The sequence below is a fragment of the Pelodiscus sinensis genome, chromosome 7 (genome assembly GCF_052426305.1).
Source record: "Pelodiscus sinensis isolate ZL-2025 chromosome 7, ASM5242630v1, whole genome shotgun sequence".
NCBI lineage: Eukaryota > Metazoa > Chordata > Testudines > Trionychidae > Pelodiscus > Pelodiscus sinensis.
Window position 1 is genome coordinate 7,829,940 of NC_143058.1, and position 13,757 is coordinate 7,843,696.

Consider the following 13,757-nt stretch of genomic DNA (forward strand, 5'->3'; position numbering starts at 1 on the left):
CAGCTTGTCTGAAGTGGAATGCAAAGTAGAATAGCAAGGAAGATAGATAATAATCAGTCAATACTGTATTACAGAGAAGCTCTACCACTAAATTCCTCAGGCAGCACAAATGTAGGCTAACAGAAACACTTTGATATAGAATTTGTGTCAAAGCCATATTACTACGGCACCCTGAGGTTCTATTATGTCTTTGGCAGTTCTATAGGATTAGTCTCCTCTCTCTGTGAAGGTGGGTGGCCAGAGGAGAAGAAGAAGAGAATGATACACAGAACTGCAAAATCATGCATGAAAAATGTAGGTGTGAGCCCTCTTTCTGGAAGCTGAAAGTCAGTTTAATTCAAATTAAATAGCCCCATAAATAACACCGGCCGGCTGACTTTGAAATCTTCACCCCAGAACTACTAAATTCTGCAGCTGCAAACTTTCATTCCTAACATAAATGACATTGCTTAATTATATTTTGTTAAGTCTCCCTATGTATGTTTTTATTAGAATAATAATTATTATTTTATTTTCATTATTATTATTCCTCATTAGTCGTGTTCTTTCTTCAGAAGATGAGTTGATCTGGAAAATACCTTTCAACATTCTCTGTGACTTTTTTTTTTTTTTTTTGCTGTGACGCTGCCAATAATAAAAACCTAATTTCCTTGTCTGCACAGAGTAAAGATTACTGCTGACTGTGCTTAGAATCTTTAGGGCACACCTCAGTTGCTTTATTATAAGGCAGGTACATTTTGTCCTCAAATCACAGACCTACCCTGGCCTTCCCACTGAACCCATCAAATAAGTGATGCAAAACGCATTCTTATTACGGCAGTCTTTCTTTAGGACTCCTTTTTAAGCCATTCACAGTTGTGAATGGTTAGAAGGAAAGTCATGGGATGGCTGGTTTTTATTCCCCCTTTTGGGCATGTCTAAATTAGAGAGATTTGTGCCCATTTTAGCTGATTGCTATTTCACTCAAGCTAGCCAACAAGCTTGGTAACTCATAACCATTTCTGACCTGGGACAAACATTTGCCGCATTTACTTTCACTCTTACATGTATATTAGCTATCTCGGGTTGATGAGCAATCTTTTAACTCAAGTTGATACAAAAGCATAAACTTGGGTCTCAACAGATCTTTTGTGTGTCTGATTGTTGATTTCTTCACCTGGGATATTTGTAACTAGCATGACCGAAAGGAGGTAAAATGATTTTCTCACTTGCTCCTTTGAACAGTATGACCAAGGACTGGAGACATATGCTGAGTGTTGAACAAACACAATGAAAGTGTGCGGTCAAAATGGATGTGACGGACCGAAGAGGGAGGGTGAAAGGATCCGACATGCATACTGTTGGCGTGTTTTGTTTATGGAGGAGGCGAGCCAGATGGAAGAAGAACAAGGAGGAGGAGTTGGGAATAGAAAGTTGAGTGAGCTTGGCATCTGACACAGTAGACAAACAAGCAAATCAGCAGGAGGTAAAACTGCCCGGTGTTCACGTTTGATACAAAGATGTTGGGTGGGTAGGATGACTCCAGGGCTGGTACTTCTGTGAGGGGTTCTGGGGGAACTGGGGCTCATCCCATTGGTGCCAACCTCCCTGGATGAGATGTCCCCAGAGAGTTCCCAAATGGGCCAGCAGGGGGCAGTCAATCCCAGAGTCTCCCATAACTCTCTGGCGGTGCTCCTGCTGGGAGGGGCTGTACTGTTGCCCCAGACTTTCTCTTGGGATGGGGGAGGAGTCACAAAAAATAAGGAAACATCACTGGACAGGCTCCATATGGCCCAGTGAGGCTGGAGAACAAACTCACCTCCAATTTGCAGGTGCTGCTAGAGTAAAACTCCGTCTGGCCTGATCTAAAATGCTTCCCACTAAGCCGATGGCTGCTGAGAAAAAGGGCACGCGAGCTTTATGACGCTGAGGACCATGTTGACAAATTGCCAGGAGGCCAAGAGCCACGCCTCATTTGCATATAAATTGCAAGTGTTTTATTATCAAATATAAATGCGCACAATCACGATTGAGCATTTGCTTATTCTTGCTTCTCCCTTGAGATGAATACAAATCATTCGTCTTTCAGTGCACCAGCAGTCCCTCATCAGCACTGGCCTCCCGATGCACTTGCAGGTGGGTGGGGAGAGGGTGGCGGCAGGCTACATGTGGGGACCCTGGCACACCTGAGCTGGCTTAGCAAGGATTTGGTGATTGCACACCTGAGTTGGATAAGCATTATGGCTGGTTTAGGACTGACTAGAGCAAAACTGGGAACCCAGCCAGACCAGCTGTGTGCCCCCTCAGGCATGTTCAAAGCCTGTCGCTGATTATTCCACAAACTCGTTTTTTCTCTGTCTCCTCTGAATCAAAATGTTCCAACTTTTATCCAGTAAAACCTCTGTTAGTAGTGAGACCAATTTTCCCTCTAAGCTGTACACTTGGGCAACTGCCCAGGCGTTAATAAAATAATCACCCAGGTGATTATCAGCGTGTCCAAAGCTTGGTGTTGTGTTGATACTGGTGGAGCACATCTGCACATACCTAGGTGCACATAAAATTATTCTGCACATGGATGGGAAAAAATCCACTCGTGGATAGAAAAGGTTAGAGAGAACAGTGATTGTGATTGGCTCCCAGGGCTACCAGCCTGGAAGCCACTGGTCTCTAAAAACTTTTGAAACACAGTTCCACACCCCCTAACTGAGATCTATCAGTTAATGGGTGGCAGAATGCTGTCATAAGACATAATACCATTGTTGCTAGTGAGTCCGTCACTTTTGGTGCCTAGCAGAGCTATGAATTTAGACTCACAGGCTCACCTTTTAAAGCGTTCTTGCAGGCTTCTTTGCAGGAGGACTAAGAGGTCAGAGGTGGCCTGATCATTCTGTGCAGAGTGTTCCCCCCCACGGGCGATAGGGTGTTTGGGGCTTTTATCATTTTCTGCCTGAGTCATTTCATAGGGGCGTGATTGTCTGGGTTCACCTACATACTTGTACTTGGGGGTGCACCCCATGATGACAGGCCTGCCAACAGGGAGAGGCAACAGGGGCAGACTCCCACCACCCCATGTGAGACAAAACATCAATGAAAAACTCAGCTGGAAACTCGAAATCTGGACAATTTCAACTAGCTTTAAAATGATTCAATCCAGGGCCGGCCCACAACATTTTGGCACCTGAGGCGGGGAGCTCAAATGACGCCCCCATGCCCCCTTTTCTCCTGCCTGCCTGTTATGTCTCTTGTGCCCGCCTTCCTCCAGCAAAGCACTCCACCATCTCTGTGCATCTAGAGCAGAGAGCATACATATGCACCAACAGCAGTCACAATTTTCTACACTCTGGGTACTAGTGGCGTCCTCCCCCCCACAGTGCCGCACCTGAAGCGGCCGCCTCAGTTCGCCTTACCATGGTAAGGCCTTTTGGCTGTAAAACTGGGTCACAGTACGGGGCGATATCCAGCCCTGTCGAGAACCAAGAGCCATAGAGGTATTCTCATTGTGGAGGAGATGATGTCACAAGACTGGGGATATCCTATAGGGTAGACACAGCCCTACATCTTACAGACCTGGGCATGAGGTCCCTGGTTGGGAAATGGAGCATGTGTTCCCTGACAGGCATAACAGCCCTAAATGCTGGAAATTTCTCATACCGAAAATCTGTATTAGGGAAGACTTGATTCAAGATGAAAAGCCTTTGAGGGTTTTAGGTCATTCCTGGCTCATTCGATACCAGTTTGCACCAAAACTATAGTGACTAGAGAGCCTTGTTCTTATTTACACTCATCTGGCAGAAATGACAAGAAGCAATGTTGTTCCCATGGTGATGGTTCCACCCACCCCCTATGCTTTTATTTACTAATAAACCATTTTTATTTACTATCAAACCCAGTGTAAATAATTGTTACCCGGGGGGGAGAGGGGGGAAGAATCAGCAGGCACATCCTCCTTTCATTGTCAAAGGGGGCTTATCGGAATGCGCTTTCAACGTGTGACATTCTCACAGGTTATGTCTACAATCCCCCCTCCTGCACAAAAAATATGCAAATGAGGCAAAGTGTGGAATATCGCCATGCCTCATTTGTATAATTAATTAGGTCCATTTTTGTGCAAGAGGCTTTTGCGCAAAAAGGAGTTGGGTAGATGGCTCCTTTTTGTGCAAAAACCTCTCTCTTGCGCAAGACCCGTTCTTCCGCATATTTTCAGGAAGAACAGCTCTTGCGCAAGAGGAGGCTTTTGTGCAAAAACGGAGCCTAATTAATTATGCAAATGAGGCACATGGCACCTAATTTGTATATATTTTGCGCACGCAAAGGCAGTGTAGACATAGCCTCAGTGAACGATGGATTTATAGGCGGTTTTGATCCTCTTTAGGGGTTGGTTTCCTGGATGCTGTGCTTTGAACCGCATTCTCCCAGAGCTGGAGTGATTCAGTGATTCAGCTGGAGAAGGCAGTGATCTCAGCTCTGTGCCTTGGTTGGGGAAGACCAGGAGATGAGGCCCAGCAGGACAGGATGGTGAGAAGCCCCAGAGAGCAAGGAGGTGTGTGACAGTGGCTTTATTAGCACACCGGGAAGTAGCCCCAACAGGGCTTCTGTGACCATCCCCTTTCACACCCAGCAGTTGCCTGTGAATCAGGGTTAAAAATGGAAATTCTTAATGGTCATTATTATGGCAAATTAGCAAGACAGTGAAAGGAGGAGGCCCTGAAAGGAAGTGAGGGGGAAAGAAAAGGCCAAGAAGAGAGATAAGCCAAAAATATTCCTTCTAAAAACCCGTGGCTTCTACTCCTTTATTATCTCGGAACATGTATACATGGACTTAATCATGCCCCACTGCATGCTGGTAATTAGTGTCATTAAATGAGCTTATCCTGTGTAGCTCAAGTACCCACTGCAGATATGCCCACAGCATGGGCCAAAGGGCAAGGCTGTCATAATTCCAGTGTTGATACCTAAAAATTAAGACATTGACTTCTTATCAGTGCGGCCTACCACGACATGCACGCTCAGTTACAGCGGGAAGAAAACGTAGTTATTTACTGGCAAAAGGTCATTCCTTCAAAGGAGAGCTTATGTTTCTCTCTTAGGACAATTTGTTCCATACAATTTGTATGTTGCTCAATTATGTCAACAGCTACAGAGCTATTACATTTAAAATAAAAAGCCCAGCAGCAGAAACATTAATTATACAAAATGTCTAAATGGAGAATTGCACGGGGAGTCTTATCAAGAGAAAACGGAATCTTTCACTACAAATATGCAAACCAGCTGCATGTGTCAGAAACTGAACTTAGCCGCCCTGCAGAGAATGCTACTGCAGTGCTGGGAACCATCCCATATACAGAATACGCAGCTGCATAGGGCATCTGAAAATTTGGGGCACCACTGGGTCCTAATATCCCCCCTCCCACCACTTCCTATTCCTGTTCTGCTTCCTCCGGAAAGGATCTAGTTAACTTAAAAATGAAAAAGCCTGCCAGTGCTATTAGCACAGGGCTGGGCAAATCGGGCCAGGGCTGGTTTGCCAGGGTTACCTGATGGACGGCCGCTGCTATATTTACCTGCGTCTCTACAGATAAGGATGCTTGCAGCTTCCATTGGCCATGAATCATTGTTCCCAGCCAATGAGAGCTGCAGGAAGAGGTGTCCCAATCCGTGCCACTTCCCACAGCTCCCATTGGCCAGGAACAGCAATCTGTGACCACTGGGAGCTGCAATCACCCCTACCTGTGGAGACATAGGTAAATACAGTGGCAGAGGCCCGCCAGGGGCTAACCTTGGGGAACCACCACCTCCCAGCCCTGCATCAGCAGAATATTGAACCTATGAAAGAGCCATTCAGAAGGCTCCATTAGAGGACAATAGAGGATCACGTCTCTAGATCCAATAGAGGATCATGAGTATTTGTGGGTACGACCCACTTTATCAGATGAGCTGGAGTGGAAATAACAGAATCCAAGATATATGAATTTACTGTGTACTCTACAGGAACTTTAATTAAAAAGTTGGAAAGCATATTTTAAACTGTGCGGTGCTGAAGATTATAAAAGCACGTCACTAAGGTATCACTACTTCCTTCCTCACACTGTTGTTGGGCATATAGGCACCAGTTTAATAGTACTGTGTAGGGCTCCATAAACCCTAAGGATGTCCCTGGCTGTGAACTGTGAAATTGCTTATGTGGACCAGCTGTCTCTACTGGGTCCTTTTTGTCATCTTCCCAGACTCCGTGACAAAGCCAATTTCTTCATGCCAGAAGTATTTTGGACACAGAGTCAGGCCTGACTATTTTTAGCAACGGTGATGCCAGCCTGTCCCTTTGCAACATTATTCTTTATTATGTAGATTATAGTAGGGCCTAACTGAGACCCATTCTGCGAGGCATTGTGCAAACACGTCGTCAGAGGCAGGTCTATGTCACATCTCTAGGGGTATGTCTAGACTACATTCCTCTGCCGACAGAGGCATATAGAATAAGCTACCCGACATAGTCAGTGAAGCGGGGATTTAAATATCCCCCGCTTCATTAAAATAAAAATGGCTGCCACGCTATGCTGGCTCAGCTGATCGTTGGCACAGCGCGCGAGTCAAGATGCGGATCGGTCGACAAGGGAAGCCTTTGTTGACCTCTCCTGTAAACCTCATTTCATGAGGCATAAGGGAGCGGTTGACAAAGGCTTCTCTTGTCGACCGATCCGCGTCTTGACTCGTAACACTGTGCTGATAATCAGCTGAACTAGCACAGTGTGGTGGCCATTTTTATTTTAATGAAGACGGGGATATTTAAATCCCTGCTTCATTGACTATGTCGGGTGACCTATTTTACATGCCTCTGTCAACAGAGGCATTTAGTCTAGACATACCCTGGGATCATGTAACATCTCATCTGTGTGATCCATTAATGAGCTGTTCATTTTTAAAAGATCTGTATTTTACTGAAAGAGAAAAAACATACAGGTTGCTAGAAAATTAATAAATGGCTGGAGAGCTCACATCACATTAAAAAGCGCCTCAAGAAACAGCTCGGGGGTGGTCCTTGAGCCAGCTTAGATTTGTGTAGTATATTTAACAGTGTCATTATTCTACTTTAGTTTCCTGGGTAGTATGCCTTTAAATGTCAAAAGATTCTGCCACTTGCAAAGACAGGCACTGTTCTGTGTTCAGCTTAGATGTGGCAGACTGCAGATGGGGCAAACACACACAAACGCAGAATGAACTTGTGCAGACTTTACTTTTGTTCTTTCTTGTTCCATTGTTCGTGACTGAAAGTTGCCATTTGCTTTCTGCATGCGGAGGCACAGTAGGGAGAATGCTGCCTCACTAGTGCCCCAAGTGGGGGCCAGTGGTGTTGCAACTGTCTGCCTTCCTTTGGAGTCATTACCATGCAGGAAGCAGTTGAGGGCTAGCTCCATAGGAGGGCTGATGATATAAAGTGTCCATTCCCCGACTGCCTTGGCCAGGCCCTCCCTGGTCAACAATGCCAACTTCAGAGCTATGTGGCTCAGTTGGGGTATGTCTACACTACAGAGTTTTGTCTGAAAACGGCTATTTTTCCAACAAAACTAGTGGAATGTCCTGCAATCGCGTTCTTCCGCAAGAAAATCGAAAGAACAGAAGGGTTTTTCTGGCATTGGTAATCCTCATTCTACGAGGAAGAAGCCTTTTTGTGACAGAGCTCTTTTGCAGAAAGGTGTATGTGGGCAGGGAACAGGGAGTTCTTTCGGAAGAAGAGGAAAGAGGAAAAAGCATAGGTGCCCTGGTGGACATTCCATCCATCGCAATCACAGCTTACATGCGAGAGAGCGTCCATTCAGTGTGGACGCTATCTGTCAAAAAAGCAGATCGCTGTTCCGATGCACTTCTGCAGTGTGGACACTCTCTTTCAGAAGAGAGTTTTTCGGAAGATCTCTTCCAAAAAAAGCTTCTTCCGAAAGAAGCCTACGATCTAGATATAGCCTTGAGCTTCCTAGCAGTAGAAAAGATGGTTGCCACTTTCTGCTGTTGCTGCCTCTCTTTGGTGGATTTTTCAGCACCGGGGCATTCACCATGGTCCATGCCAGCGGAAGGCTGGACTGGGATATGGGGCAAGAGTCTATCGAAAGCACAGTAATACTGTGGTTCAGTTCCCTACACCTGCTGAATTCTCAAAACTGTACACCTCAAAACCACAAAACTAGAAAAAGGGAACAAAATCTTACCCTTCTTTTGACTCATCCTTCCCTTCCCCCCCGATACAGTAACAAGCAATGGAAATGCATCATTTCCTGTCCCTTGGGCCACAGACCGGGCCGACCAGAGTTAACAGAAATATTCCCCGCCAGCTTTGGATCAGCCCACACACACATGTGGTTTACTTTCCTGTCTGAGGATTAAGACAGGCTCTCGTCTCTCTCAAATTATTTTTTTCCAACTAAACAATATTCTAGGAACAAGTGCATTAATCCTGTTTCCTAACAATACTGATGTAAGCTCAAATTGCTTTACCGGTGTTGGATTTGCTACTGGGACATTTTTATATTATTCTTAGCTTAGTTTAGAGAAGAAAAAGGGAAAAAAGCCTTTTGCTGTGGTCCTGTTATGAGGCCCCTCTTAATCCTAAGAGAAAATGAAGATTTCTCTTTCTCTCTCCAGTGGTCTGTAAAGCATAAATATTTTAAGCCGGTAGCCCGGAAAATATCTTTCAAGCTTCAATAAAAAGTCTGCTCAAATCACTGGGTTTTTTAACACGAAAGTCGTCATTAACAATTAATAAACTAATTTTACCTTTTCAAATAATTTTAAGGATGGCGCCAGACTAAACGGATGACTGGGGGTGAGCGGGAGAAAGAAAGAGAAACTAACCCATCTCAATAATGTTCAATTAACAGCTCTTTCTCTGATGTGCCTATAAATTCCTCTCTAGTTTTTTGATAGACCAGAAAGTGGGTTCCTTGTTAAATCTGACAGAATCAGGTTCTTGGAGTAAATATTCTTGCTGGAGCATTGTATCTCTTTTAAAACGCATCACTTTACTGAAAAATTAAACACTCGAGATTAAATTTAGTAAGTGTTCTACTGAAGGAGCGGCAAATTTTTCCTCCCATGCATGCTGTGAAGGATGCGGCTGAGCTAGTAAAATGTGTACAGTGCAGAAATAAAATCTTCAGTGCCTGACCCAAAGCCCAAGGAAGTCCAGAGAATCATTCACAGTGGGCCTTACAGCTGGTCCTTGCTGAATAAATGCGTTATTACAAGCAGTGGTTAGGGGACAAGACGTTTTTACCAGTGGTATGGCAGCAATTCAGCCACCCTCGTCATTATTCTTGGGAACCAAATAACCATTAAATGTGTCAGTCATTCTGAGAAATTCAGGCTTCTGCATGTCTCAGGAGATTTACTGTGGAATTTTTAGTCATCTCCCTTCATACTCCCCAGTGGAAGGGAGTGTGGGGCCAATAATTGTACATAGGCTGGCTATTAGCCTACCCATAGATAGGCTCCTTTGTCGCTTTGTCAAAAGAAATACGTTTCTATGTCATAATATTCTTGAGGCTCCAAATGAAGTGAGGGCCCCATTGCTGTAAACACACCTAAGGGTTGACAATCTATAAAGACACTGCTTGGGAAAGGTGGGAAGGGAAACAGAGGCACAGAGAAGAGAAGTGATTTGCCCAAGGTCACAGAGGCAGTCAGTGGCACATCTGGAAATAGAGCACATCAGTCCCTGACTCCAATCGAGTGCTTTATCCAGTAGGTCACACTGCCTCTCATCTACTGTATCGAGATTTTTACTGGCTGTGTAGTCTTTTTCCAGCTGGGGATAAACAATTATTGCACTTGTAGGATCTAGAAACTAGTGATGGAAAAGACCCATTTGGCATAAACATGAGGGCATAAGAACATCCATACGTGGCCATACTGGATCCATTTAGCCCAGTGTCCTGTCTTCTGACAGTGGCCAAAATACCAGGTGCCCCAGAGGGAATCAATAGAACAGGGAATCATCAAGTGAGCCCTCCCCTGTCACCCATTCCCAGCTTGTGACAAACATGTTATCCATCCTTGCTGCCAATGTAAGATTGTTTATAGTAGACTCTTGACTGTAGACAGGATTCCCATTGGCCCCTGGTGTGTCGTGCAATGTATCATTTAACATGTTCAGATCAGGGTAAAGGGCCCTTCATCTCCATGAGAATGGACACTAGCCCCAGTTCCGTTGTTCAGGCCTTTATAGATCCCATGGCATTAATTTATTGATTATTTTAATTAGTAGGACCAAATTCCGGTTCTGTTAACTATCGTTTTCTTCATTAGAGTTGGTCTTCCAATTTAATTGGCTCACTTTTTTGCTTCCTGTTCTAAAATGTTCCATAGGAGAAGTGGTGTGAGGCTAAACACGCCCCAGAAATGGCCCCATCTCAGGACATGGCCATAGCCTCGCGGCATTGAGCCAGTTTTTACTCACACCTTTCTCGGGCTACACTCATCCCACCCATAGGCAGCGCTCCTGTTCCTTTCAGTATGGCTACGTCTACACTGGCCCCTTTTCCGAAAGGGGCATGTTAATTTCAGAGGTCGTAATAGAGAAATCCGTGGGGGATTTAAATATCCCCCGCGGCATTTAAATAAAAATGTCCGCCGCTTTTTTCCGGCTTTTAGAAAAGCCGGAAAAGAGCGTCTACACTGGCCCCGATCCTCCGGAAAAAAAGCCCTTTTCCGGAGGATCTTATTCCTACTTCAAAGTATAGATCCTCCGGAAAAGGGCTTTTTTTCCGGAGGATCGGGGCCAGTGTAGACGCTCTTTTCCGGCTTTTCTAAAAGCCGGAAAAAAGCGGCGGACATTTTTATTTAAATGCCGCGGGGGATATTTACATCCCCCGCGGATTTCCCTATTACGACCTCTGAAATTAACATGCCCCTTTCGGAAAAGGGGCCAGTGTAGACGAGCCCTATGAGTGAAAGATCCCTGAGTTAGAAACACTCAATTTATGACCTTTAGCACATGTGAACACAGCTCACTTGCAGCCTCAGGTGAACAGGCAAGAGGTGCAGGTGGTGGTGAGCGGTGGGAACGTGGGCCAGAGGACTCCAGTGGAGTATCGGGGTGGCTCTGCAGATGGCCCAAGAGAACTGAGGCTTCCCTCCAACCAGTGGCTACACCACCAACCTCTGCTCCACTGTACGGGGAGATTTTGGCAAATCTAGTAATATGCCTGAACCACTATTGCTTACTGCTTAAACTTTAGCAACCAAGCTAACAGGCCCAAATTAGACCTAGACCACAGTCAGGGAGGGGGAAGAAGAAGGAGTCTGGGTGCCACAGAGAGGGCAGCTTGACCCCATGTCCTTCCTGAGGCCCAAATCTCTAGTGAAATCGCTGAGCTATACATTAAGAAAAACAGGAAGTTTGTCTAAATACCCTAAGACATATATCTATCAGGGACCCTGAGCATGAAGTCTCTGAAAAAGAAAAAAAACGCATCTGGTGAAAGTGATGATCAGAAGAAAACCTCTAATTTAACCTTTAAAAAGTGCTTGCCTAACAAGTTTTTGAGTGACATGTTATTGTAATACTAATGGATAAATAGGGGGGAAGTTTGAATTGGGGGGGGTGACAATTTTGGGAACACTTGAAAGGACGCCTCGAGGACTCCCTGAGGACTCTTCACATCTGGATGCATCTTCGTCCGCACCGGCAGACGGAAGACTGGCCATCAGAAGCCTGCTCGGTGTCGCTTGAGAGCCACACTCAACTTCGGTAATTATGGAGGATGGGGTGTTTTACTAACCTGCTGCGGATGTGTGTAAGTGATTGAGACTGATTAAAGTTTAGCTTTAAGTGAAAGCACTCTTGTGTTGTCCTGTCTGTACCATCCATCTATCTGTCGGACGCCTGTGTCTCTCCTGAATTATTTCCTGACACCACCTCGCAGAGAGTAAAATTTACCAAGAGGTTTGGGTTGAAAGAACCCCAGGTAACACCACTAGAATCCTCCAGCCCATGCGCATGCCCCTCACCACCTCCCAGTGAGTAGGATGGGGGCAGGGGATTGGAAGAGTCATCACAGAGTCCCCTCCCTCAAGGTGGGAGGCAAATGGGGGATTGCAAGAGCTGCCACAGACCCCACAGGGGAGGGGGGAATCAGGCAGGGGCTGGGGATGCTCCTGTAGGTGCACCTGCTACTCAGTTGTTTGCTTGCTGCCTTCCCAATGAAAGCAGGATGTGTTCATTCTATTTGTGAGTCAAAAAACGCCCCTAATCATGGCTGATTAGCAAACAAGTCGTGGCCATGATACATCTGTACCAAGGAAAAGGAAAGCCATAATATGTTCTGAAGTGAAGTTAGCCATAATAAACCATTCAGAGAAAGGAGAAACTCCATCACAGGGTATATGCTTTGTCTGAGTCGTTCCACAATAGCCACGCTCATCAAAAAGAAAGCCAAAGTTTTAGGACACACAAAGGGTTCTTCTCCCAGGTGTTCAACCATCGCAACAAAAAAGGAAGTGGTATCCTTGATGAGATGGAAAAAATTGTTGATTTTGTGGCTTGAAGACCAACATCAGCATAAAATGCCAGTTGGCCTGATGTTGGTCCAGGAGAAGGCTCTTATTCCCTATGAAGACTCGAAGAATAAATTAGGCGAAAGCGCTTATGATGTGGACCCATTTGTGGCAAGTTGTGGGTGGTCTAACAGGTTTAGACCTAGGCCAAATTTACAAAACATTAGGGTGAAACATTAGGAAGCTGCTTATGCTGACGAAAAAGCAGCCACTGCTTTTCCTGAGACATTTGCTGCTATAATTAAGGCGGGAAACTACAGTGGTCGTCAAGGGTTTAATGCTGATGAGACTGGACTGTTCTGGAAAAAGATGCCTGGCAGAAGCTACATCTCCAAGGAAGAGAACATGATGTCTGGTTTTAAAGCTGTGAAATCTTCAATCCACTTCATTTTAAAATCCCCGCCCCAACCCCCAGCAAAAAAGTGAAGCCACCCCGATTGACAAAAGCAGAGTAGCTTTTGTTCAACCTTCAAATGCTCTACAGTTCTCAGAAGGGTCAAAGCGCAAGGCTTGGTAGCTTTGGCAATTTTTGCGCCTGATGTTAAATTGTATTGTGCCAAAAATGATATTCCTTTCAAAATGTTGCTTGTGTGAGGGCACCCAGTTGCCCTAGATGATGTTCATCCTGATATCAAGGTTGTGTTTCTACCTCCTAGCATAGCCTCCTCATTGCAGACAATGAACCAAGGAGTTATGCAATCATTTAAGGCTTACTACATCTGTAAAACCTTTGCCCGGACAATTACTGCTCCAAAAGGGGGGAAAGCTTCTACTCACAAAGATTTCAAGGGTGGGAGGTTACAACATTTATGCTGCAGCAAAGAACACTGGGGAGTCTTGGCATGAAGTCATGCAGACCCACATGAATGGGGTTTGATTTCAAGGGGTTTCCAGGAATTCTAAAGAATGTCATGGAAAATATAATGGAGAGAGGGGAAAATTACACGAGCTTGAACTGGATGTGGATGATGGTGAGGAATTGTTGGACTCACATGCAGAGGATCACTCTAATGATCACTTAATGCAATTGAAGGCACAAAAGGTGGCAGAAAAGGAGGCTGCAAAGGTGTTGGCTGAGATATCCCCACCCGAAAGATTCACTACTAAAAAATGTTTGAGGCCTTTCAGATGTTTGAGAGGGGGAGCACTGTTTGAGGAGCAAAACTCCAACTCCTCAAGATTTGCCTCCATTTCCAGTGCTGTCACAAGTGCCCTCACACGTCACGAGGAAATGT